Raw genomic sequence first — 25776 nt, forward strand, 5'->3', positions numbered from 1 at the left:
GTGTCTCTGGGTATTTCCGGCATTTCACCTCCTGACTGAAGACAGGAAAATTCACAGAAAGAAAAAATATGGAAAAATACATCCAGACACTTCCAAACTTGGAAACTAGTTTCCTAATGTTTAGTCAAAGGCATAAGTCAGTTCTTGTTTTGCCCACCCATCCCTCTTTGGACTAGAAAATAGTCAGTGCAGTTTCCTTTAAAATATCAGATAAGCAGCATAAATAGCTGCCCAAGAACCAGAGATATGACTAATTCCTATTCATTAGACATGTGCAACATAAATATTTGTTTCACTACTCATTAATTACAGTGAGATACCTCCAGCTCTGTCACATATGTCCAAGTCTGCTTCCACACTGTCTCCTTTGAATAAATCCATGTCGTCATTCTGCAGACTTGTACCAATGAGAGGAAATGGGAAAGGCTGTGTGCCACGGCATCCCCCTCCGCCTCTTCACCTCTGGTTCCTGGGGCTTTAAGACGAGAAGACGGGCTCCGGGGGTAAGATACAGCTACTACTTTTGTTACTGGCATAACATCTTGTGTCTGAGGTACAATTCCCAGATGGCTTTCCTAAGCCGTCACATTGCAAATACTGCTGGGGAGTTTTGTAATTCACCTTAGCAGTATATGTAAACACTACTTAATGGATGTCTTTAATGCTGTCTACCTCTTCCAGGATTTTCACTGGGTCACTGCATCGGTGTTGCAGCTTTCCCTGGGGCTGTGCACACGTTGCCGAGGGCAGGGGAAACCATGCCATTTCAGTTCAAGTTGATTAGAGGTTTTTGTCTGAAACATACTTTTTTTTTTTTTTTAAAGAAAACACTGAGTCACCAAAACTTAAACTTACCTTGTAAATGTATTGGTTTTGAGGGGAAAGTTTCCCAAACAGGGTAGGCTTTCTGTATATATACATAAAAAAAAGAATTCTTTAGTGATTAGGGCACTTGCATGTGGCAGCCCTGTAGTCAGCAAAGAGCAGTGAGTTGTGAAGTCACTGAGCCTGAGAGAGAACCAAAACCGAGCAGGGCAAGGCTTTGAACCTGCTTTGTAGACTAGTTTCCCAATGGTTGGTTCATGGGCTCAGTATATCTTGCTAGTGTCAATCCAGTTTGTAGAGCTAATTAAAAATTCAGTAAGTCAGGGAGAAAACACCCGTAAGCCAGGAGTTATAGCAGCTGGATGAGCTAGGGACCAGTCACGCTGAAACCCTCGATTCAAGCTGGTCGGGGGGAAGACTTGTGCACAGGTATCTCCCATGCAATGAGCCTAAGGGTGATGCTGCTCACTGTTCAGCATGGAGGCAAACCCAAATGCCTCAGCTCTTTTTTTATGATGCAGACTTCCTTCTTTCTAACTACCCCAATGTAATGGAGATAATTAGAATTAAGAATTGGGCGGTCTAGTTAGAGTCTCATTTTTCCCTCTGACATCTCTCCTGCTTTAAGATGCTCCACTGTGCATTTCTGGCAGTTCCATGATTGCCCTGAAAGGACTAATTGTGTCTAACTTCAAAACTAAAGCTAGTGGGAACCAAGGATTCCCCAAAAGTAATTGTATTAGAAAGTGGTGATGCGAGGTCAAGGGGAAATGTAGGACCTGAGTGCTCAAAATACCATCAGCTACGTCATGAAAACAGATGTGCTCTGTTACTCCTTTCTGCATATGGGGAATAGTCTCAAGATCAGGGTCTACTCTGAGCTGCTCGACAAAGCTTTTTGTCCCATTCGTCTACTTTCTACCTTTCAGAAGGAATCTTAGGGTGTCCCATTCCCTGCCACCCCCCCCCGCCCCCGTTCCCCCCCTTGTTTTTTGGTTATTGTGAAAAACCTTCAGAAGTTATTCTACAGAAATGTTATTCTACAAAACTTCCCCCCTAGTTTGGGGAAGAAAAAAAAAAAAATCCTCATCCTAAACTGCTGGAGGCACCAGGTGAGCCTATGGAGAGATGGAAAATGCCTTACCATGCCACGCCAGTGGCCTGTGGTGTGGCAGAAAGCTTTAGTTTAGGGCAGCAAGCAGTGGCGGTCTCTGCCCTGTGCTGCAGTGCCTGTCAACAGCAGCTCTCACACAGGAGGGAGCAGTACTGAGAGGAGCAGCTTGGTATTGCTGGGCACACAGCTACCTGTCATCACTGCCTCATGGCCAGCACGGCATGTTCAACCTCAGCTTTTGCGGTGATGGGCTGAGCTAAATGGTAGCAGTTTTCCTTTAGCCTCAAGAGCGCAAGGGACACCTCCTGGGCTCCTACTTGTGGTAGTTCATCTGCTGGACTCTGCGGGTGGCTCAGTGGACGCCACGGGAAGCTAAGATCAGTTTTTAGCAATAATTTTAAGTTACGCTGCTCTAGGCTTATGCCAGAGCTCAGTGTTACTCTAGTGAACGCTGTGGAGGATGTATACATACATGAACTTGATTTACTAGGAAATCAAAAGATAATGTACATTTACAGCTGACAATCAAAAAAATGTAACTAATGATTTATCTGTTGACAGAGCAGCACCATACCAGAATAGAGCGTCAGAAGAATCCTATGGGTCAGCCAGCGCTGCCTCCAGCGACCCAGCTCAAGGCCCTCCTTTAACTATAATGTTATGCCCTGCCTAACTTGCTGTGACCTCAGCGAGACAGCGCATATTGCCCAGCAGCCATGCTTCTGTGTTAACTTGAAGCAGCAGGACCATGTGCTGTTGTGCTGGGCTTTGTTCCACAGAGGTAGGCTCTCTATTTAAACCATATGTTGAATTATAACCGTGTAAGTAAGAGGAAAACTAAAACATATTTCACTGCGTTCTAGAAAAGCTCTGAATAGATATCATTTTTATGAAGTTTTTAATGTGCCCTGTCCAAATGCCAAACAATTGTGCTGTACCTTCAGATTTAAGGTGAGCTGTTGTATTACATGTCTGGAGGTGACTACATCATTGGCAGTGTGCACAGTTTGTAGCTCCTGTCTCAGGATTCAAGGCTGACGCTCAGAGATGAGATTTTGGGTGATGGAGAAGGATTGCTAAGATTAGAGCTGGCCATTTGATTTTCACAGGTAGGATGGGCTATTTCTAGTGAGTTTTAAAGCTGCTCAGGACAAGCTCTTGAGATTCAGGTAGCAGCAACACAAAAGTGCTCCTATGTTTTTCTGATGCACCCGCAGTTAATGTGAGTTTTGCAAGATGGTCTTGCTGGTGGGATTAGGGCTGACACTCTCCCAAAATGACTGCAGTTGTACCTGTCTTCTAGTAATTAGGTGGTGTTCATGGCTAGACACCTGAGCTAAGCAGCAGGGGAAGTACCTGGGCCAGAGTGCAAAGGATGTCTGTGCTTGGCTTGCAGCTTTCATGCTGTGCCTGGCCTTGATGACATTACTGAAGCTCTGTGGGACATGGCTCTCTCTTGGAAAATGGGAATAAGTGTTATTTTCCTACCACAGAGCAGAACTACAGTGGCCTGGTAGCTTAAGTAAGTAAGTGGGTTGTATATGTGAAAATGTACTAACTGGCTCAGCAAGCTCCACTCACTAATTGGTTTCTGGACCTAAGTTTACCTAGCACCACTAGCTAAATTCCACTGGAACAATTGCAATGGATCCATTTTTTTTGGTTCTTTAACTGTGCAAGTCTGTGGAAAGGAAGTTTCTTCTAACATATGTGCCAAGCTTGGCAGCACGTTCATCAGGAAAGGAACTAATGGTCAGGATTTCTGCCAATTTGGACTGAAATTTCTGTGGAAAAGATTGTGAGATTTTGTTTTTGCTGTCTTCAATTCAGAAATGCAGTTTAGCCTAAGTTTGTGTTTGAACCTGATTTTAATTCAAATCTTAGCTCCACATACTGCAATTTTGACTTTTCCTAATAAAAAAATACAGGTAAAGCAACAGAGAAACAGGAAGAAAAGGCCTAGTTTGCAGGAAAAAAATGCCCTGATGCTAGAGAAGTGAGGGACCCTGACAGGCTAAGTCATGGTGTTCATACTTGCTCAGCTACAGTGAAGGCAGATTAAGGATAAATTAGTCAGTGAGCAAATGTCTTGTTTCCTCTGTGACTCCACCTCTTTTGGGCATCCTGCCCTGTCCCCACCCCTTGCACTTGTCTGCGTGTCTTAATGGCACTATTCATGCAGCTGGTAATTTATGTGTCTGAGAGAGAAGATTTACACAGAGCCTTCCCTTCAGTTATTCAGAAAATTTGAGATACAGTATGTGATTTGTTAGGTCCAAAACTCCAACTTAAAAATCACCAATGTCTTAAGGGCTGGGCTTGAGTGAGAGAAATTTTAAAAGGAATCATTTCAACTAGAAGTTAGTTCTTAGGTCTTCACTTTATGCCTAGTTACAAAAGTTTGTCTTCAAAATAAATACAATGCCCATTGTAACATAAGCACAGACTCGTTTGGCTTTGACTGAGGCGGTTTGATGTTCTGCGCTGGAAGACAGACGGAGCTGATCCAGTTACTGAAACCTATTTGATTCACTTGGTGTTTCGTGTCATAAACACGAATTGTTAATTTTGTATTACTCATAACAGGCGCACTGTGAATGTTTGCGGAGTTTATAGGATATCACTTACAAATGTGATTATACCAGCCATTCCTCAGGACTGACACCAGTTTCAAATTAGAAGCTGTCAGGCCTCACCTGCTCCTGAGTTCACTGATAGGTCACCTTCTTGTCATTTTGGCTGTCCCCCCATCAAAATGACATCTGTGTTCATAAAGGGACAGCGAGGGACTCGAAGTTGTTAGAATTGTTGAAGAATAAGAATAAGGTGTCATCTTCTCCAATAATGTAGTGCTCAACTTTGGCCTTTCAGAGGGCTTGATGCTTGCAGCACCTGACAATGTTTCCAGATACAAGAATAGCTGGATCAGGGGGTCAGCAGTTGTTCCCTCTTCCACCCGTGGATGCTAGGCATTCAGCTCAGCCCTAGCCCTGGAGTATAGGCAATCCCAGAGACGCAGGCAAAGGGCTTGTGAAATGCCTTCAGTTTTCTACATATGGGAACAGGACATTGGGGTAAATAAACATTCCTTTCAGAGGCCCTTGTTACACATCCATATTTTGAAACCAACTGTGTGTAAGACAAAAGGTAAATATTGTTTGACAAACAACTGGATTAAAAAAAAAATCAAACTTTTTCAATTTGTTGGACATTTCCTTTGATTTGTTTACACAGCATTTATGTAGATGCAAACCATAATTTTATCTGGAAATGTCCTGACTCTTGAGGACCTCTTTCTTAATAATAGAAGATTCTTCATATTTACTCAATCTAATGGAGTTGAGCTAGGTCAGTCCAATTCCTGTATCCTGATACTTCTCAAAACTAGGAAAATGTGTGTGCATCTTCAAATACAGACTTTGGGATTAGCTTTTATTACTGTCATTAAACAAATGGAAATTTGAGGTTCAAACAGTGTCAGACTTTGCAGCTTAAAGATTTGGGCTCCTGTAGATGTCAAGTTTACTGAATAATCATCTAATATACGTGTGCCACCTATGGAACAGTTGTACAGCCATCTTAGGGCTTGGGTTTTACAGGAAATAAAGTAAATGTATGTACATAATCCCATTGAAGTCGCCAGGCCCATTACTGCTATGTGTAGAGAGGAAGGTCTCAGAGTCGTGGCACATTACAAATTCATGTACAGGAGGCCTGTTCTCACCATGACCTCAGTTGTGTGCTGGTGGGAAAAGAGCATGGACGTATTTGTGAGAGGGTAGGCAAGGATAAACAAGATGTTGGATTACACTTTGCCAAATGAAGGGCTCACAGCAGCCTAGGAAAATCTTTTTTTTTTTCCCCTCACTAAATTAGACCTTTATTTTTGTCTTAGGCACCGTGGCTAGCAGAGCTGTAAGGTCATTCAGTTATCATCGTTGTCATCATTCTCTGAAATCTGTCCTTGATTTTATTTTCTGCTCCAGGAAATATTATAGTATTGTTATTTTATCTATATTAAATAAACCTAAGGCCAGATACCTCATGGTGTAAACAAGCATGACTTCAGGAAAGCAATGCTGATTCATGCCATCCGACTGTCTGATTCTTAATATAAAAGGGAACATGTTACAAGAGAGTAAACAGAAGCAAACATTTGTTATAGAAACTCATGTCATCAACATAGACACCCCCACAGAGTTCAGCAGGAAAAAAAAAAAAAAGCTAAGGTAGATTTACAGAAGCCACCACTTTTTTTTTAATGATTTGGATATTGATCATTTTTAATCTTCTTCTCAGAACAACCGGGAGATCTATTATAGCTTGAGTCAGCCATGAAAAGCGGGTCTGTTCTTTAACCTGCCCCAATTCACTTGGACATATTTTATATCTCCAGGGATTCAGCCACGAAGTCCATTAGAGCATCAGATGCAGTGAGGTCAAATCAATTGTCCATCCTGCAGACAAGGTAACCATCATTTACTGTAATTCTCCCCCGTCATGGTAGAGGAGAGGAAAGGTTAAAAGCTGTATTACCATGAGGCTGTCTCATCTATCTTTCAGTATATTGGTAATACCTAAACATTGCTTAAAGAACAAATGGACAATCTTAAATCTATGTTAAACTGGATTTAATGGTTAGATTGCCAAATCAACAAATTTGCTAATGATTTTTTTCTTCAGGCCGGAGCAGAAAAAATACCGCTTTTAAAGCAAAAAAACTTTAAATATATTGTCACGTCCGACACAACACATCCAAAGCTATACGGAATGTTCATTTCAGGATGACCTGAATGACTGATATTTATCCTTCCCTATACATAGATATATTTACCTATGAAGTAATTTGCTGTCATCTCTTTAAGCTGGAGATGCTACGACAGTCCAGAAACAAAAGAGGAAGTAAATTCAGGATGTATATTTTGCACTGTAAATCAAGTCCTTATGTGTTTGCACTCTAGGATGGGCAATAATAATTGACTGAAGCAATCACTGCTGTGGGAAAACAAACGTCTTGGCAGTGTCGCATCTGAAGGTCAAGCCTGATGACATAGTAAGCACCTGAACTCTCACTGACTCCCGGGGAGGCGGTGGGCGCTGAGCACCTCCCCGAGCTCGCCTGGCAGGGACAGATTTATACAGCCACTGGGGCTGGGAGTGAGGATGCTTTTTCGCTCCCACCTCCCACCATTGGGTCTGCAAAGTCATTTATTTCCATTACAGTGCCATGGCATCTCCCCGACTCCTGCGCTCCGTGCGTTAACTGCATGAAACCAGAGAGAAAATGCGGTTCTGTGCCAAGGACTGTGTATTCCTCCTCCTCTAACAATTGCATTGTGGCCCTGATTAATGTCACACGAGCTGAGGTGCACGTAGGGAAACCGCGCTCACCCCTGTCGCACGTGTGAGCACTATGGCACCATGGCCCGGTCCTTGCAGGACTCTGTTGAAGCGGGAAGCAATCATCAAGCCCAGCTTTATTCACTTGACTTGCCTGTTTGTGTTTTCTAGGTTAATCTTTTCTCTTTCCCTGGATTTCTTTAATCCTGAGCTGTTTTCATTAAGTGATTGAATGAAGGAGCTATCGAGATTTTCCATATTCCAGGACTCTTTTCACAGCTGTAGAAATTAGTAAATTTATTTTTCTCTGTTTCAGAAGCTGAATTGCTGGGCAGACACACACATGTATTTAAAATAGAGCCATAGTAATAAGAAATAGAAGATAGTCAAACACTGTTATTCGAATATAAGTGTATCAATCAAATATATTTCAGTGGCTGACATACATTCATGATATTCTTCTTGGGAGACAATTGGAATAATTTAGTGGGAGTTTAAGAGTTGGCATAGGTTCCAGATTAATAAATATTTTTATTATGAAGCCTATTGTTAAGGTTTTAGTTAGGGTTTAACGCCCAGCACAGTAAATTCTAACTTCAGAAAATGTGGGTATTCAGTAACCATAAAAAGAAACTAGTAAAAGTTTTGTGTGTGCTGAAGGAGAGATAAATGTGCTTTAGATTAGGTGTTACATACCATTCACTTAACTGCTTTAACTGCTAAGAAAGAAAGAAATTCATCCAAGTCTGGAAAGAGATGGAAGGTTGAAAAGATGCTTTCCTTCATAATAGCACAAAATTAGGACTGCATGCAACTTGCATGGTCTGTTGCTTTCCTTGTTCTGGAGTACCTCTCAGATAGCTCGCAGCTTAGTAGTACCCTCTCTGCAATGCTAATTCAGAGAATGGTCTGCTGGGTTATTGAACTGAAACCAGAGTCTCAAAAAAGATCAGAGAAGCTTTGCTGTTCTTTGGCTTCAATGGATATCACAGCCCTGACTGAAAGAGCACTGAACTTAATAGAAAGGCTTTGGATCTGGAAAAATGCTTACTGAAATCAATGAGAGAAGGAGCTTTAACTCCAATGGTTAACACTTCATTCTGGCCCTTTTCTCAATAGATACAAACGTTGGCTCTGTAATGCCTAGTCATTTTTTTAAGATCAATACGACAAACCTAAATTGTGCAACGGATGTGTGTGTGTTTACTATCTGCTGTGTTAGCATTACAAGTCAGATCAGACTTTTGAAAAATAAGTATTTGATTTCACAATAATTCCACCCTGTGCAGCAAACGAATGTATTTTTAAGGAAATCTGTTTAACCAGGAAAATCACTAAGGAATTCCTCAAGAGTTATATATAGCTCTTAGTTGACAGACTTCCTTAAAGAACTCCTTTTTCTATGTCTACAGTAATTAAAATAAAAGTTGCCCTTTGAGTATTTGCTGTTGGCAAAATGTATTTAGTTTAATTTTCTCCAAATGCTAAAGAGGTTGCTACAGTTATGGGGAAGTAGTTAGATCTCATGAACATGAGAGAGATTCAGATTCTCGGAATTTGCCATAAGGTAATATATTCAAGCAGATCTTCTGATTTGCCTGGTCACTCTGAGGGAATGAAGTAATTGCCTCCTCCTTGCATCAGTAGCTGCCATCCTGGAAGCTGAGGTAATGGCATGACACCTGTGGTGTTACAGAGAACATCAGTGTGGGACTTTGGGGATGAAATTCTTCTCTGAGTAACCAAAAAAGGCAGTCCTGACTGCAAAAAGTGGTGACATTAGCCAGAACTGCTCTGAAAACTTGCGTGAACCAAGCAGAAGAGAACTGCGTTTGTGAGCAAGTCTTAACCTGGGTGCAGCTGGGGTTGTGTCGCAGCACAACTGTTTCACATTAAAGATGAAACACAAAAGCTCTAGCATGAGGTTACCAATGTAATCTTTTCTTTTGAAAAGTAACTTGTTCTGTTAAAATTGAAATAATTATTAATGAAAGACATCTTACATCTACAGAAAAATGTTTCCTACAGTGCTATAGGCCACCAGAGAAGACTGTATAGCTCCTTCTTTCTTTTTTTTTTTTTTTTTTTTTTTTTTTTAACAGCAAGAAATAGGGTAAAAATTAGTAACTGTAGATTGCCTGGAGTTTATTGGCATTTACAGATGATTTCATTGGCATTTATAGATAATTTTAAACTAACGTGGAAAATTTGGGAGGTTCTCTTCACATAAGTATGCACCTCCCCACAATGCATTTTTAGTAATTCATTTTTCCTTGTGCTGAAGTCCCTCCTACTTTCCCCAGCCTACAATAGACTATCCTCCAATATGTTCCTGGGAAGTCTTATTTATAACGGGTTATCCAGTAGAATTTTCTATTTGAATCTCTTGACTTGGTGCTCTCTGATGTCCAAACTGAGTGAATCACAGAAGAAAGTTGGAGCCCTCGAGCTTTCCTAAGGCTATTTAAGCCTTTTGAGTCTGAAATAATGAATGAAAGATTAAAAAAAAAAAAAAAATCAGACTGGATATATAGAGTTTTAATTTCTGCTGAATTCCTGATGCTCAAAACATGAATAAAGGCACTGATATTTGTGACCAGCTGAAAAATAACTAGCTTAAAAAAAACACACATACAAACCAAACCCAGGAGATTAATTAAACCTTTTGGTATTTGCTTTGGGACTGGATTTTGGGCTGAAATTTGTTGCAAAATTTCTTGAAAGCCTGAGGGGAAGGTGCGGCCACCAGCAAGTGAAGGTTCTTGCTTTACACAAATCCATCTGCCTTGCTTATGAGTTCATTATTAACTAACTGCCTTAGATGATGATTAAAAGATCAATGTATATTTGTTCAAACCAGCAAAACGGTGAGAAAATGTATCAAAATGAAACATTATCCTGAAAAATCTTCCATTTTTCTACAAGTTCAGTTTAAAACAATTTGTCAGATCAATTCAAGGACAAAATTTACCAAGATTTTGAAAAATAGAAAAGCAATAGAAATATTTCCATCAATTAGAGGAAAAGAATTTATTTGATTTTGTCCTCACTGTCCTCACTTCCAGCTCTGAGTTCAGTGTTAATATAATCTGCTGCTGAATGGAACTGTGAAAGAGAAATTGGCTTTAAACAAAAGTGAATTTAACTAATTTATTTTCATTACTGAAGCTGAGGAAAATGCAAGCTTTGTGACAGGGAAGAGTTATATTATTGCACTAGGAAACATTTATATATAAAAATGTAAAACATAGGAAAAAAACAAGGAAAGTAGACTGTTTTTAAATATATTTTTTAACCAGGCAAGATATCCCTTTCAGCACAGTGGAGGATATAACATTAATCTTATTTGTCTGTGATCTAAAAAGTGTATATATTTCCTCATAGACAGGACTTTTTGCTACATTACCTCATTTTTACCCTCAGAAGCCAAACTACTAGATTTTTGGAGAAACCTAGCAATAAATTTTTTTCTATGACAATTAGTTCACTACTAATCTTGACCATCTCTCCAATGAACTCATGAAAAACTTTAATATTAAAAAGCACCTCTTAAATCATTTACAATAAACCTGAAGGAATATTGAGCATTTGTAAATATGACCTCCCTTTGCAGGCTTTGTCCCTCTTTTAGCTTTTCTCCCTGAACCTTTGCTACAATTATCTTTAAATCTCCATGAAAGAAGCCAAAGAAATGGGAACTCAGGTTTGTAGTAATATTAGTCATCTTACTAATGGATATTCTATAGCTTGTCCTTTTTTCCACTTCCTCTTACCTGGTCCTTTCATAACTCAGACAGTCAGACAGACTCTTAAATACCTTTTGGTTGGAGCCAATAGGTCTTACAAATGTAATTTATACAGTGGTTGATGCTTTATATGGCAAAACCCCAAAGTCTTGTGCTATTTAAAAATGTAAATCTGTCTGGATCTCATTAATGAAGGTTCTTGACTACAGTAGAAACTCGTTCCTCTTTGGAAAACGATTGATTTATTCATCAGATTCAGCTCTTCTTTTCAAAAAATACATTGGAATCATGGTTTTTTCTGTTGAGTTTTGTACAGTGGGCTTGACTGACACCTTGCCAGTGGTGGCATGTAGGATGCTGTCAGCGGCAAGACTTCATGATGACCACACTGTCAAGACAAACAGCGCAACAGGAGGTTTCATAACACAGGAATTCCAGGGAATAATGGATTTATCTAACTCTGAGACTGAGAAGGTTAAATAGGGCAGCTGCATATTAGGGCCAAACCTTTGCCCATGAATAAAAAACGTTGCTACTTTTCTGCTACTTTGCTATTCTATTCTGACTGTATGGAAATCAAAACATGACAACTTTCCCGTAGCCATAATATCTAAGAAATCCTATGACATCCTGTGAAACCAGCTTGCCTCCATTTGGGAACAGCTGAGGCTATCTGACGGTAAACAGCTTGTCTGTTAATTTGTGGATGAAGCTATCCTGATGCAGGTTGTCAAGTTGTTTATTAGCGAGGTCATAACTTGAGGAGATATAAGGTTTCACTGATCTACTCCCTGCATAAGTTTCAGCAGTTATTACTTGTTGAAGGTCCTAAATGAGAATTGACTTCATATTGGTGGCTAAGTCTCATTTTTCCAAGAGACATTCTATAGGAGAGACAGGCTTATTTTATTGATTATAATTTTGTGAAATCCACCAGTTTCTACTCCTTTCCATTTGAATTTGGGGTAAGGATACCTAAGAAGTATGGAGTAAAGCAACATCGGTGGTGTTTCCTTTTGCCTCATCCTGCTCTGTTTAGTACAGACTATGCAAGTGTGCTTGAGGAGTTCCTACTTATATTTCAGCTCTCTCAAGACATCACTGACTACACCAGATATTGTTGACATACCTGGCATCTCTTTTGGAAGGAGACAGATTTTCTTTTAAGGGGTTTTACTTTTTTAATGGACAGAATTCCTGGGAAACTGCTTCTTCAGCCTGAAGGGTCTAACAAGGTTCAGGCCAGATTCCACTTGCTTCCCCTCCTTATTATGTTCAATGTATTATAACTGCATTGGAAGCGTTCAGAAAGAAGGGAGAGTTCACTATAATAAATTCAAACTTAGCTTACTGGTTCTGATTCACAAACCTGCTAGTTTGGAAATAAAAAATGAGCGATGTCTTATTTTTCAGCTAAGTATTAGAGTTAGACATGGTTTCTGCCTTGTTTCTACTTCTGGTCTTCTTGGGTGTATGAGGGAGAGAATGAGAACAAGACAAAGACATCTACACAGAAAAATGGAATATTTCTTTGTGACCAGAACAGAGGTTATTTACTCTAAGTGTGCATTTTTTGGTGGCTTACTTGATGCCATCATGCCTTACTTTCCAAATTTTTTAGCTCTCAAAGAACAGGGAGATGTTATGACAGACCCTCTATTCTCCACTAAAACACAGAAAAAAGCTTCCACTGTGGAGTTACAAGGTTTGCACTTGCATTTGCTCTTTCTCATTCACCTCCAAGAGAAGCTGTGCCATTTTCTGGTTGGTATGTGGTCACAAGCAGGCCACGGGGAAGGTGCTGTCCAAGAAAAACAAGTTGGTCATTCTAACAATGAGCAGCAGGAGCCCAGGTAAAGGATCTTTTAACAATTTCTTAAAGAACTCTTTCTTTCTTTTTTTTTTTTTTTTTTAATAACAGATATAACCCCAAACTTACTTAAATATTGTTGCGTTTTGTATACATAAAGGGACATCATCTTGCAAGTGAAGAATAATGCTTTTGTATCCAGTTCAGTTACAGAGACTTCAGATTCCTGCTGAAGAAGAAGTCAGATGCCCTGCAGTACTGTAACAGTTACCAAGCAATTTCCCATCTCCAGGGAATAGCAACAAAGAACCCACTAGACTTGTCCTGGGAAGGCTGAATGCCGTCAGCTGAATCATCACACCAGAATTATAATACTTTAAGAACTATACAGAAATATTTTGCATTAAAAAGGTATGCTTAATACCTAGTGTGTTGCTTGTTCACAGTGTGTTATTTGATTAAAAAAGAAACCTGTTGAAATACGTTCTCTTTCCTGTGGCATTGCGATAGGAGGATTACAGAGACTTTCCTATATGTCATTTCATCACCCTTATCAGCCAAGGCATAGACTTTTTTGGGTGACAGCTATATTTGTTGGATACTGATCTGTATGCACCCCAGTTGTGGACTGTGATCAGACCTTTTATGAACCAAGCAGTATTTCATTCCCCCCACAGAGATTCCTTGCTGATATCCCTACTGTGCTCAGCACTTGGCCTTGCAGCATTTTGCTTGCACACTGCTAATACGTGTCTTCGGGTTTCACTGAGAGATTATAAGATAATGGGATACTTGGGTACGCCTTGAAATTAAGATATAGAGCGCTATGCCTGCTTCCTTTTGCTTTCTTACTCACCTGATCACCTCAGCTTCTGGTTTTAAAATGATGATGTATTTTAGGGCAGTATTACAAAACCTTGAGGTAAAATATATTTCTATTAGTACTATGTCCAAAGAAAGATACAAAATCATGAAAATCGTACTGACAGAAGACTTCCTCTATCACCATCTCTTATTTGCTCTCATTTTCCTCTTAAGCACCTGCATTATTGGAGGACAATGCATTAATCGGATATTTCACAAGCCAGAATCCTATGTAGCTTGATCACTTTTGGGGTAAAATTTAGCTAGACTGCCTAAAACTGCTTATTGGTCTCTATGGATTTGTGCTGAATTTATGTAATACAAAGTGTAATATAAAAAGCCCTCTCTGCAGTTAATTAGCCTCCAGGTTATTGCAGGCCCCAAGGCACTGTATTTAAGTTGTCATTGCTACTTGCAAAGATCAGCAGTATTTAATTCTTGTGTTACACAAAGTAGATTGCATGTGCTTATCTGGCTAGTGTTAATTCATTATTTCTAGGCTCTAATTTCATTTTTAATTTTCTTGGCTATAAAAGATGGTACTAAATATGAGGAACTTTGCTGAAATCAGATGTGTTACACTGAGATAGTAGCAGTTTAAATTACAGCAGAACTAAACCTGAAGGTTCCTCCAGAATTATGCTATTGTAGCTGGGGGCAAGATTTGTTTCTGTTACACGATAAACTGAAAACAAATAGGGCTCATTCAGACTCCTCGGGGATAGGGTAGACCTAAGCTTATTAATTATTCCTGTTTTCTAAGGAGAAGACATCAGGTTTCCTTCATTTGATAATCCTGTTTTCTCAGAAAACATTTACACATGTTCCAATAGCCAGTTATCAGTGGCAGGAACTCTTTAGTGGTTAGAGAAGTGGCAGAAGGTTAAATCATCTGACTATGATGTTATGTTGATTGTTTATCCTTAGTGTATAGTACCATCTCAAAAAAAAGGAAGCAAAGTGGGTGTATTCATTATTGGACAAACACAGCTGACAAGTTAAAGAATATGTGACTCTTAAGCCGAGACCAAAGTGCTTCATTTATAATGGAGATTACGGTAAGAACCAAATGAAGTTGTCTAAGGGAAAATGATGTCTCTTGAGCCTTTATTCTGGTTTGGCCACAAGTTAATAACACGACCAGCACTTAACAACAAAATGCAGGACTGTGTTATCTTTTAGCAAATGCCAGTCATGTGCGATCCAAACAGGTCAATTACTAGCAAATCTCCGAAGATCTCCTGAAACCTCAGAAGAGTTAGAGATGCCAAGAAAATGTCTACATGCACAGAGACACAGGAACAGAAATAGGGCACAAACCAATTTGCAGAAATGGAACTTAACCCTTAGAGGGAAGAACCCAGCCTGCTACATATTCATTTCCATTTCATTAAATATTTATGGAGAGACATGCATGTAACGTGATTCTAAATTATGGAAAAAGCACAAACGGAATCTGCACTGTTTCAGTCACGTTTGATCTGTTATTTCAACCTTTCTGTACCTTGCAAGTGTAATGGACACGTGGTTTTTTTCTGCCACTAACATGCTAAACAGTTCAAAATTAACATGTTCTCTTGAATAATTCTAAATCAGCACACACACAAAATAGAGTGTAGAGGCCAGTGATAGCCTATTCTTCAGCTCAATACACATGTCTACGACCTATTAATATTAATGAAAACTGCACACAAGTGTGTGGGGATAATTGACCCCATTAAATTCCATTTACTCATGAGTTACTTTGTAAGGTTTGCCCCTTAGTTATTGTAGTTTTTATCAAGGATGAAAGTTGGAACAGTGCGTATGCCAACAGAAGACTATTCTAAAAGTAGCTTTGAGAAGAAAAGATGAAAAGAAGAAAAGAGAGAGAAAGAGGAAGAGGAGGAAGAGGGAAACGAAAAAGAAGGAAAAGGAAAAGGAGAAAAAGACAAAGGAGAAAAAGACAAAGAAAAAGGAAAAGGCGAAAAAGGAAAAGGAGAGAAGGAATAGGAGAAAAAGAAAAGAGAAAAAAATGAACAAGAACAGAAAAAGAAAAAACAGAAAAAGAGAAAAAAAGAAATACCCCAAAGAAAAGTTTTCATTCAAACTTTCAACAGCTAATGAAAATAACCTTATCTTGCTTTAAACTTTTAATGGGACGGGACATCAAAATCCTTTAGGAGATGAAGAACCTCAGCCTGGATATATTTTTACTGGGGATCTCTGCTGAGCGGTCTTTTCATTTGCAGGACTTTGCACCGAGCTGGGCAGACACAGGAAATGTGAGCAATATTTCAAACACATACCTGGAGATCTGGATCCATTCAAGGTCAGGCTGGATGAGGCTCTGAGCAACCTGACCTAGTTAAGATGTCCCTGCTAGGTGCCCTATAAAGGTCTCTTCCAACCCAACCCATTCTATGATTCTATGATTTGAATTTTCTTAAATTCTAGGAATTTAAATTCTAATTTTCTTAAATTCTTCTTAAATTCTAGGAATCTTGTCTTCACTGAGTTTTCTTTCATGCTTTTTCTGTCTGCAAAAGGGAGTAAACCAAGAGAGTCAATCTATTGTCTTTTTAATGGCTCATCTCTAAACATGTGAATATTACTGACTTAGTTCACCGGAGATGATGAACCTAATATCTCTCCTGATTAGTACTAAGTGGAATTCAAAGTTGTAGACAACACTTATGAATCACTTTTATCAAATAAGGGGTATATTCTCCCTTGCCAAGAATGGCTGATCTCTTTCAGCTGATCTTTTCTTCAAAAGAATCAGCCTGTGGTATACAACTGGTTTTGCAAAGTTACATGTAACTATAATCTAACACCCCCCCCAGCCATACAGAGAAAGGAAGAATAGTAGTGTTAGAATTAGCATTAGTATTGCGGTAGCTAGTACTTTGTAATAGGTATTACTCAAAATAATTTTCCTGATAGTAATTTTACTTATTTTCTTGGTAACAATCTCAAAGAAACCTCTTGGAACAATTCTCACAGAGTGACATCAAATATTTCCCAAAAGGAGCGCTCAGACTACCTGAGCTGTTGTACTCATTCTTCGTACACAACACAGAAATTAGTATTTTTACAGCCTTAGCAAACCTTCAAAATCCCCTTGTTCAGGGCTGCAGGGCACCTGCAGAAGGGTGCAGAATCATGCCTGCTGTCTCCAGAACTGAATTGGGTCCACAGAAGACCAATGTCTCCATCAGCCTCAGAGTGACACAGTGCTAGCTGCACCAGACCAGAATGAATAATCTCCAGACATGAGTTACTGGCACAATTAAAGCAAGAGCACAGCTGACTGACATACTGAACAAAAGAGCTTTGGCAAAGCTTGCAGTGGAAAAGCATATAGAGGAAATTCACTCTTGGCGTTGAACGCACCCGAGCAAAAGCAGGATGAAGGGCTGATTAACAAGCTTAGACTCTGCAGACCAAATACCAAAGGATGAACAATGGCAATAACATTCTGTTATGTCTCTCCACAGCATGCATGCAATTTGTCATTAAGTTATATTCCATAGGCAGCTCCAGCAGAACATTTTCACAGTCTAATTGATGCATATGAGATTTGGCTTGCAGCTTTCAAAAAAAGTCAGAAATAGAGAGAATTCTGTTCCATCCAACAAGAAAACCAAAGCCCTGTAATATTAGTTATAACTGCAATAGATTTTTATTACTCTAGCACAGCTAATTCACTCATTAAGGTAGACAGTATGTAGTTGTCTCAGAGGGTGCAGATTTAACAGGGCTGCTGGGGTTTCCTCACGAAGCACAACATGCTGATTCCTCCAGAGAGCTCTAGTAGGTTTGGGAGGTACAACTGTCTTCTACAAGTGTCAGGTGGACCCTTGTCTGAGGGATGTATTTTTCCCCGTGTTGACCAATTTGACTCTTTTCCCAACTTCGACTGGTTTGTTTGCCCCCAAAGTCAGGTTTACTAGTTCCCAGTTCTCAGAGTCATCTTTGGAGTCTTTCTCACAAATTTTCATCTTCCTTTTCCCTGCCTGTGTTTCCCTGCACTACCAAGGTTAGTGCAAACAATTCATTGCACAGAGCCATTACTGGCAATTTCATATCTGAGTTCATTTGGAAATTTTGAGTGAATACCTGCAATGGCTTTCTCTTCCAGAACTGCTCCTTTTGCATCTCTGTCCCATGGTGGCACCACCAGTTCACTAGGAGCCTTCTAGAGTCTGAGGTAACTGAACACAGTTTTATTAGGTTTGCATGTTTAGCAAGTCGCTGTTCAAAATGTTGTTGGCCTATTTATTGTGGTTTTAGTTAACGTCTCCAAGTCTATTCTCTTCTCTATTTTTCTCCATTGGACATGACTTACTTGCTGAAGGATAACTTTTTACTCCTGCTGACCATGTTCTCTGCTCTTTTGACATGATTGATAACTACTTTTGATATTTGAAGAGGTTATTTCATGATGTACATTTACACTGAACCTTTATTGTGCCTTTAAGCAGACTCCACAAGGACTGCCAGCTGCTCCTTTATTTACTTAACCTTGCCATTTTAAGGTAAATTGCTGCAAAGCTCAGTATTTCTGACTTTGTCTTTCTGTGAGGAGTTGAATTTGAGAATGGCAATATCAGTACATAATTCTTTTTTCCTTAGAAAGTTGACAGCTTAGCTCTGCTAAATGTATCTGACCAGTAAGCGGTACTGGCATCCAGGTATCTCAGTCAATGTCTTACCTCAGCTCTCACTCCTCAGGTAGCCGTTAGACCGTCACTTCAGAGCTAAGTGGTACACACAGTTAGTAGTAAATGGACTACTGTGGCACACAACTTGGTCTTCTGTGGCAGCTGTGAAAGAACCTTCCAAGGCTGATTGTTGCCAGGCGAGGTGCCGTGCACACATGCTAGAGGAGGTGCAGTCCCCAGTTGAAGAAGCTGCAGACAAAAATATTGGCTTGAGTTTCCAACTTTTCAAGTCCTGTGATAAACAGCATCATTTAGTCCTTTAGTGAAATGCAACATGCTAGGAGATGTCTTCTAAACTCAGTGCTTTCCTATTACACTTGACTGCTAGTTGAGTAACGGAGTATGGCATTGTCTGATTTCTCCAGTGCTTACAGCAAAATGACTTCATAATAAAAGCATTCACATTCACCTATACAACTTCAGAGTCTGCGAGACTGTTATGTTTCTAATCATGAAAAACATGGCTTTATTCAGATGATAAAGTAGCCATAAATAAAGAGCTCACAGGAGCAGGCTGACAAATAAACTTTTTATATGTTAGGTATGTATGGTGATGTAGTTTGTGATGACAGCACATTGCTCAGAAGAGCAGGTCATATTCTGCTTCCTATTATACCAGTGTCAACCCAGAGAATTTCCATTGTCTATATTTCAAACAGTTCAACTAAGATAAAGATCTCTACATAGGATTTCATAGCCTTTTTTGCCACTGTATAGCATTATTTAAAAAAGAAAGTACTGTAGGGGTCAAATTACTTTCAATATTGTTTCTGATAGTAAATGTACTACAAATGGTTTAGTCTCATCCATTAATCATAATAAAAATCATAAAAAAAAAAAAAGGGCAGAAATAGATTTCAGTAAGGTATCAAGCCCTTCTCCTGCACTGTTAAGAAATTTAGGCATGTGACACAAGGCAATGCCTATCGCAATGACTGTTACTGGAAACCAGACACCCCGGGGCAGACATTGCCATTTTAGGTCTCGCAATGACAGGACTTTGTGTGGTCAAGTCCCCAGCCCTTAGATTATTTGTAGTAAGAATAAATAAAGATGAAATTATAGAAAGGAAAATGGAGAGGGTAGTTCTGAGGGACAAGTCAAGGGGTATTCAAAAAGCATCATGCCCTGTGCACGTATACAAGAACCACAAGGAGAAAGGGAAGCTGTGAGCAGTGAGGTGGGATGGCAGAACAGAGCCTGGGAACAGGCACAGACAGGTCTAAACACATGCTTTGATTCTCAGCCTCTTCCCCTCCTAATCTCTGGACCTCACTAATCGGGGCAGACGTGCTGGGAGCCCTCCCAGCCCTGGCAATGGGGTGTTGCCTGCCTGGGCTGGCTGGATTTGGCAGTCCTTCCCAGGTTGGTGTTCTGGTGAGCACAATTGTCCTCATCTGAAGGGGAAAAGCAAGCGTTAAAAGTGTCCCAGGCTGAGGAGCTGCTGCAAGTGAAGCTCCAGCCTGTGGGTACACACCAGCCACAGCCCTGTGAGGATTCACTTACCTGGCAGACCAGAGCAGGAAAATTGAACTGAAGGCGCACAGAGTGACGAAAGTAGGGCAACATCCGCACACAAAGCCTGAGCGGCTTAACTTACACTAATGGAAAAAGGGATTTGAATAGCTAAAACCTGGTACATTGAACTGAGACGAAAATATAACTCTAAGTATGTATTTCTGGGCTGTAAGAGGGCCAGCAGAGAGGAGAAATGATATCCATCTTACTTCTGTCCTGGGAGATTTGTTTCCCCTTCCCACTTTTTAATAACACAGAGAGATGTTATTTCCAGTCTAAATCATGCCTTTTTGTAGGTAAACTCAAGAACAATCGGAAATCTGGTTCCAGGCTTAGGAGAGAGATGTATATATGCCCATCCATGTACAAACACCTTTTCACAAAAGCATATACATGCTTACACCGTCCCTGTCCCCCATTTCTCTGCCTCCAAATACGTGTTTCATTATGCACCCTCACAGAAAATTATGGCAAATAACTACACAGAAATTATTTTTTTTTTTCCAAAAAATCAAATCTTGTATAGGCTGTTTCTGAGAGATAAATATAAAACAGATATTACATTTCTAATCCTCAATGAATCAAATGCTGTACATGAAAGAACAAAGGGCAGATTCTATTCAAATTTGTAGCAATGTAAAAAAAAAAACAAACAGAAAAAATTGCTATCACTCTGTTCCTACAGAGGAATCTGCCATTTTTATGTAATAGAACAGCACGGAATAATAAAACTTTGAATTTCAGGAGCCTGTTTCTATGTGAGTATTCTCATTTCACAACTAAGATTAGCTCCACCATTCTCATTGGAGCAGGACTCATGTAGGTTCATTCCCATTTTATGGATGAAATTATTTAAGAAGAAACATTGCGACATGCCTGATGCAATGCAGAAGAATATTGACTGAAGAGATGGCATCCAGGTCTGTGGCCATCTAGTTGTGTGCATTAACCTCGAGGCTTTCCAGCAGTGTGTTGCATACCAGAAAAAGAATTTCCTACCTATTATATTTTTTTTTCAGTCCCAGAGTAACAGTAGTATTTCAAAAGAAATTAGTGGGTTTTGTACTGGATGGGAGGGGGTACTTTAAGCAGATGTATGATTAATTTATTTCCTCTAGGGCAAATTCGGCCTGTGCTTTCCAATGTGCAGTTTACATTGCCACCAGTAGCACTTCTCTGGCTACAGCTGTCTGGACTGGCAGAGAAATGAGGGGCAGCAAAAGAGAAAACCCACAGGTTTACCAGCTCACTTTGGGAAATGAAGGTATACCAAATCCCTTCCCCTCCTCCTGGTCTCCCTCGAGGGCCCTTCTGAGTATCAGCACTATACCTAAAATACATTTATTTCTTCTTCGTTTGAGCTGTGGCAAAGCTGGTGGAAACTGTTATCCCTGGAGAAAATTAAGGATCTCCAGCGAAATGCAGAATTTTACTATTCTAATCTACCTTTCTCACCCCCTACTTAAAAAAAAAAAGCGTTTTGTTGGTTTTTTTTTTAAATTTGATTGAAAAGTTGTGCAAAAATGCAGATGAACCTTCTCTCTTAGCAGTCAGTGATACCAAGCCACATGTAGTCCGTGGCAAAGACATACCTAAGAACACGTTTCATACTGTTTCCCTTCTCTTTTTGGCACAGTGTGGAATTTAATGATACATATGCCAGAGCCAAACGACAATAGTTTTGACAGCTGTGGGGGAAGGGTGGTCGGCACTGTGGCTGAACTCCTCACCCATTCCCATGGGGGAGAGGGTGCCTTGCAACTAGACAGATGGCTCCTACAGAAAGTCAGCAGAAATGTTCATGCATACCCTACTTATTTTTGCATGGTATTCATTGATTCAAACAGCTTCTGAGCCCCTCTCCCCCCTTTTTAATAGGAATTTTATCATGTTTTTAAATCTTTGCCAATTTCAACGTGGCTGATTTAATTTCACACAAAAAAGTGTGGGACCAGCGGTCTCAGTTCCCCTGGATAAACACTGGACTACGTGCTACTTGTGTTTGACTATGTCAGCCGTGAGCTCTGTAAGTATGAAGTCCTGCCAGGCAAGACATAAATCTTTTGTCAATGAAAGGGGCACATTATCTGCTTCTCAGCTGTTTCTTTTCTAAACAGCTACCTGAGGTTTAAGATAAATATTCAACATGGTTATTTAAAATAAAAAAAGAAAAAACAGAACACTTTCTCTCATGCATTGAACATTAATGGCAAATCATAAAGAGCAGGGATCTGGTCAGTCTAGAAATGTAGTAGTGAAGTGAAAGGATTTCTAAAGTGGCAAAGAATTTAATAACACTTTGGTTGTAAGATACTTTGTACCTTCTGAGTCAGTCCCTTGCAGTGAAGCTGCCAGATTAACTCCTGAGGCAATCGAGTGCAACTTTGATGGGTTAACGAAGCTGTGCCCTGCTTCTCCAGGAATGTATTCAGTCATGAATACATGGAATGAAGCATGGAATTTTGGAGAAGGTTATGTTGAATTGGGCTCCTTATTCTCAGCCAATGTCTTCTTGTTCCCAGGTATCTTCATACTGAAAAGTGTCAAGAAATTGAAGTGATGATTAGTCAAATGCCAACAGCTTAAAGCTTCATGGATTCAGTAGCTCTCCATGAATCCAGTCAATCTCTGCTCCATGTTCAACTGCTGTAGATGTTGAACTTGAATTTTAGTATTTCACCATTCCAAGGTGATCTCAGCCTTGTGTGGGTAAGCTTATACAGCTACCTGTTACTGTTGGCCTTGCACTATCCAACTCCCCAAGGCGCTCCCAGCGCTCAGCCCCAGTTTTCTGTGAAATTCGGCTTTTTCTCACATAATTCCTCCTTAACCATCAGTGAATTCCTTACAGCACCATTTGTAAATTTGTCAGCGTCTCACCCTGTGATCTGTCATGTCCAGCAATTTCTTGTGCCACGTCCAGTAGTTTCTCACATCTTGTTCTGCTAGGTGCACCCCAGGCCAAGGCACAGGCAGTTGTCCCATCACCTGCCCACAGCCCTGGCAGTCAGGGTCACCACTTCAGCCTGCTGCTGCAGGAGAGAAACGTGTGTATTTTGCTAGGACTAAACAATAGTACCTACAACATATAAAGAGTAAAAATAAGGAAGTTGATGGATTGAATGTGATACCCTTTTCTCATGCTCCTTAGTTCCTGATCACTTGCGGAATGAGTTATTAAACGAGTGAAGAGGATGTACCGTCTGGTCCCATGGAAAGGTAAAACCTTCAGTTAAATAAGAGCTTGAAAGGGACATAAAGATGTTTGTGACCAGCCTAAGAACTGGGGGTCGCTGTGGGAAGCTGCTTCAGTGGATGATGGGTTCAGGTCTAACGAAACAGAACTTGGAGTTGAGAAAATTATAGTTTACGAGAAATGTCTTTGGGGAGGAACGGAGAACTAAATAAAACCACAATGATTGTAGGAGAAGTAGATAAGATTATACATATTAGATTCAGATAGGTCCTCAGAGGAAAATAAAAACATCTCAGTGTAAAAAATCAGCTATAATAGCAAAGTGGATAGGCTTGCAAGTGCATCGGTCTTTTTATATGCAATTTTGGAAAACCAAGCTATGCATCTATGATTTGTTTCATTTTTGTTGTAGAAGGATTTATCCTATTTTTTTATTTTATTTTAGGATTAATAAACTTTATCCAAGTCAAGCATAAAATGAGCAGCACCTCATTCAGCACATTCACTGGAATTTCCAGCGTATTTATCATTTTCTGCTGGGAACATGGTTATAGCAATGATTAGAAAACAATATGGCAGGAAACTCTTGATGTTAAACATTTGACTTATGTATCACAGATTGTCTCAAATTCTCTTGACTTTTTAGATTTAAATCTTTTCAAAGTTTTCCTGAAGCTTTTGGCACATTTTCTGCAAAATGTGTACAAGAGAGACAGAAGATTCACAGAGAACTCTAGCCTTCTGTTATTGTTTAAACACTGATGCTTAAGGTTTAAATTTACAGGGAACAAATCATTCTACATCAAAACTAAGGTGTTGCATGTTTATTTACAGACCAACCTCCAGTAGTAATGTGTATTTGTCATGGAAACTGATTTGAATTTAATTCTAAACCCTGTTTTGCACCAGGAAAATGTGAGTTTCATTTTACTTGTCTCTGTTTTCAATTATAATTTGACAAAAGAAATAACCACATTACCTATTTGATTTGCCAGAACTTTATCCCAGCACCACCTGTTGAGCCCTCGGCACTCGAATCCTGACATATAGCAGAGAACAAAATTATGCAGTTGGCATACTAACCAGCAAGGATGCCAACAAAAGCATAATATAGCCTTTGTACTCAAAGTACAACAAAACATATATTAAGCTACCAACTGCAAAGGTTTAAGCAAGCCACATTTAATTATACATGAACATATCTTTCCAACAAATAACTGAGTAGAAAAATGGTATGGAAGTTAGAAAGAACCCTTTTTGTATGGTCTGCTTTGGTAAATATTGCAAGCTTAAAATAAATAAAGTTTCACAATACTATCGTAGATTTACATTAGAGATGGCAAGAAGATAGCCAGCTAGTTTATACAAATAGATGGGTTCAACACTATCAGCTTCTCAGTTTAAACAAAATGCCCCATGCTCATTTCTGGCGGTGGAACTGACCTAGCGCAGCACTGGTCTCCCAGGAAGGTGGAAGAGGCGGCTCCCAGCACTGGTCCGGATCAAAACGTCTCTTCTGCAAGTAACTGGGACCAACTGCATCTCTGAGATGTGTTTTTTGGAGCAGCACTTTGCCAGGAAAGTAGTCACAACTGCTTTCCTGGCTCTTCTGACCTGAGATCTGCACAGAAGAGGGCATAGGAGTTGAAGTGAGATAGAACAGATCAGTATGGATGAGGCAAAACCTCTGTTCCTCAGTTCTGCAGAGGTCAGATGAGGTCTGCACAGGGGCTGTGAACTCCCAGGGGAGTTGCACACTGGTTCTAGTACCAGTGGTTCTAGGAATGATGCTAGAATTTCCAGACTTTGTCCAAAGATATGAGCTAAATCACTGTATGCTTTTTAAGGGACTGTTTTTAAATACTGGTGACAATGAAAATGTATAGATTTTTATCACCTCCCCAATAAGCCTAAGAGAGAATTGAATCTGGAAACTTGATTATAGTATTGCTAATTCAAAGAGACTGTTGGCCAGAAAAATGACATTGGATATAAACATTGGATATAAAACAAGGATTGTGTTGCAAGGTAAGGAGAAAACAAAGAATGAGATCTTACTCCTGCTCACCCAGAAAATGCCACAACTGCCCTCAGACAAATCCAAGAATGAGGACAGGGTAAGGCTGAAAGAGCTAGTTGACCTGCAGGGAAGGGAAAAGCAGTTTGGGAAGTATGAGAGGTTAATTGCCATTCTTCTGATGTATTTGCACAGGGCTGAGCACACAGGTTCTGATGCTGGCTAAGGCCTTTGTCAATATTTTCATACGAAGCATAAATGAAAGACCATTAAACTTTGGACAAGAAACCAAAATACTGTAGGTTAAATGAAATATCTAGAAAATCTTTTAGAGACAATGAAGTACAGCTTTAAAATAGCTCTGGGGAAAAAAAACAACCCCAAACCACCTAGTTTTGTAAACAAGGAAACAAACCAGCTGTAAATCACAAAGCAAACAAAATATTTTATTTACTGTGCTAACTTTTGCACTCTGAGCTACTTTACTTAACTAATTATTACCCCTGTAGGCTTGTACAAGCCTAAATGGAGGAAGTACATCTTGGAACCTGTGAGCTATCACCAGATACAAAGTTCGGATATACGATTCCTGAACAGTATATATGCAATCCAGAAAGTTTAGTGAGTAAGTCCTCTGATA

The 25776-nt window shown here is 39.8% G+C and overlaps 2 long non-coding RNA genes across 3 annotated transcripts; one reads left to right on the forward strand and one right to left on the reverse strand.

Annotated features, from left to right (window-relative positions):
• Positions 1-327: 327 nt before the first annotated feature.
• Positions 328-13354, forward strand: LOC142602776 (uncharacterized). The gene is made up of 5 exons (XR_012836567.1): positions 328-503; positions 2501-2720; positions 6336-6407; positions 6901-6992; positions 13038-13354. It is a non-coding gene; the product is annotated as an uncharacterized LOC142602776 (long non-coding RNA).
• A 4488-nt stretch (positions 13355-17842) lies between these two features.
• LOC142602684 (uncharacterized) lies at positions 17843-24727 on the reverse strand. Of its 2 annotated transcripts, none has more exons than XR_012836447.1 (4): positions 24563-24727; positions 22804-22952; positions 22245-22456; positions 17843-18594 (listed from the first exon to the last, which is right to left on the reverse strand). It is a non-coding gene; the product is annotated as an uncharacterized LOC142602684 (long non-coding RNA). The 2 variants fall into 2 exon arrangements; XR_012836448.1 differs by lacking the exon at positions 24563-24727 and adding an exon at positions 24099-24146.
• Positions 24728-25776: the final 1049 nt, after the last annotated feature.

This window comes from Balearica regulorum, chromosome 8 (genome assembly GCF_011004875.1).
Source record: "Balearica regulorum gibbericeps isolate bBalReg1 chromosome 8, bBalReg1.pri, whole genome shotgun sequence".
NCBI lineage: Eukaryota > Metazoa > Chordata > Aves > Gruiformes > Gruidae > Balearica > Balearica regulorum.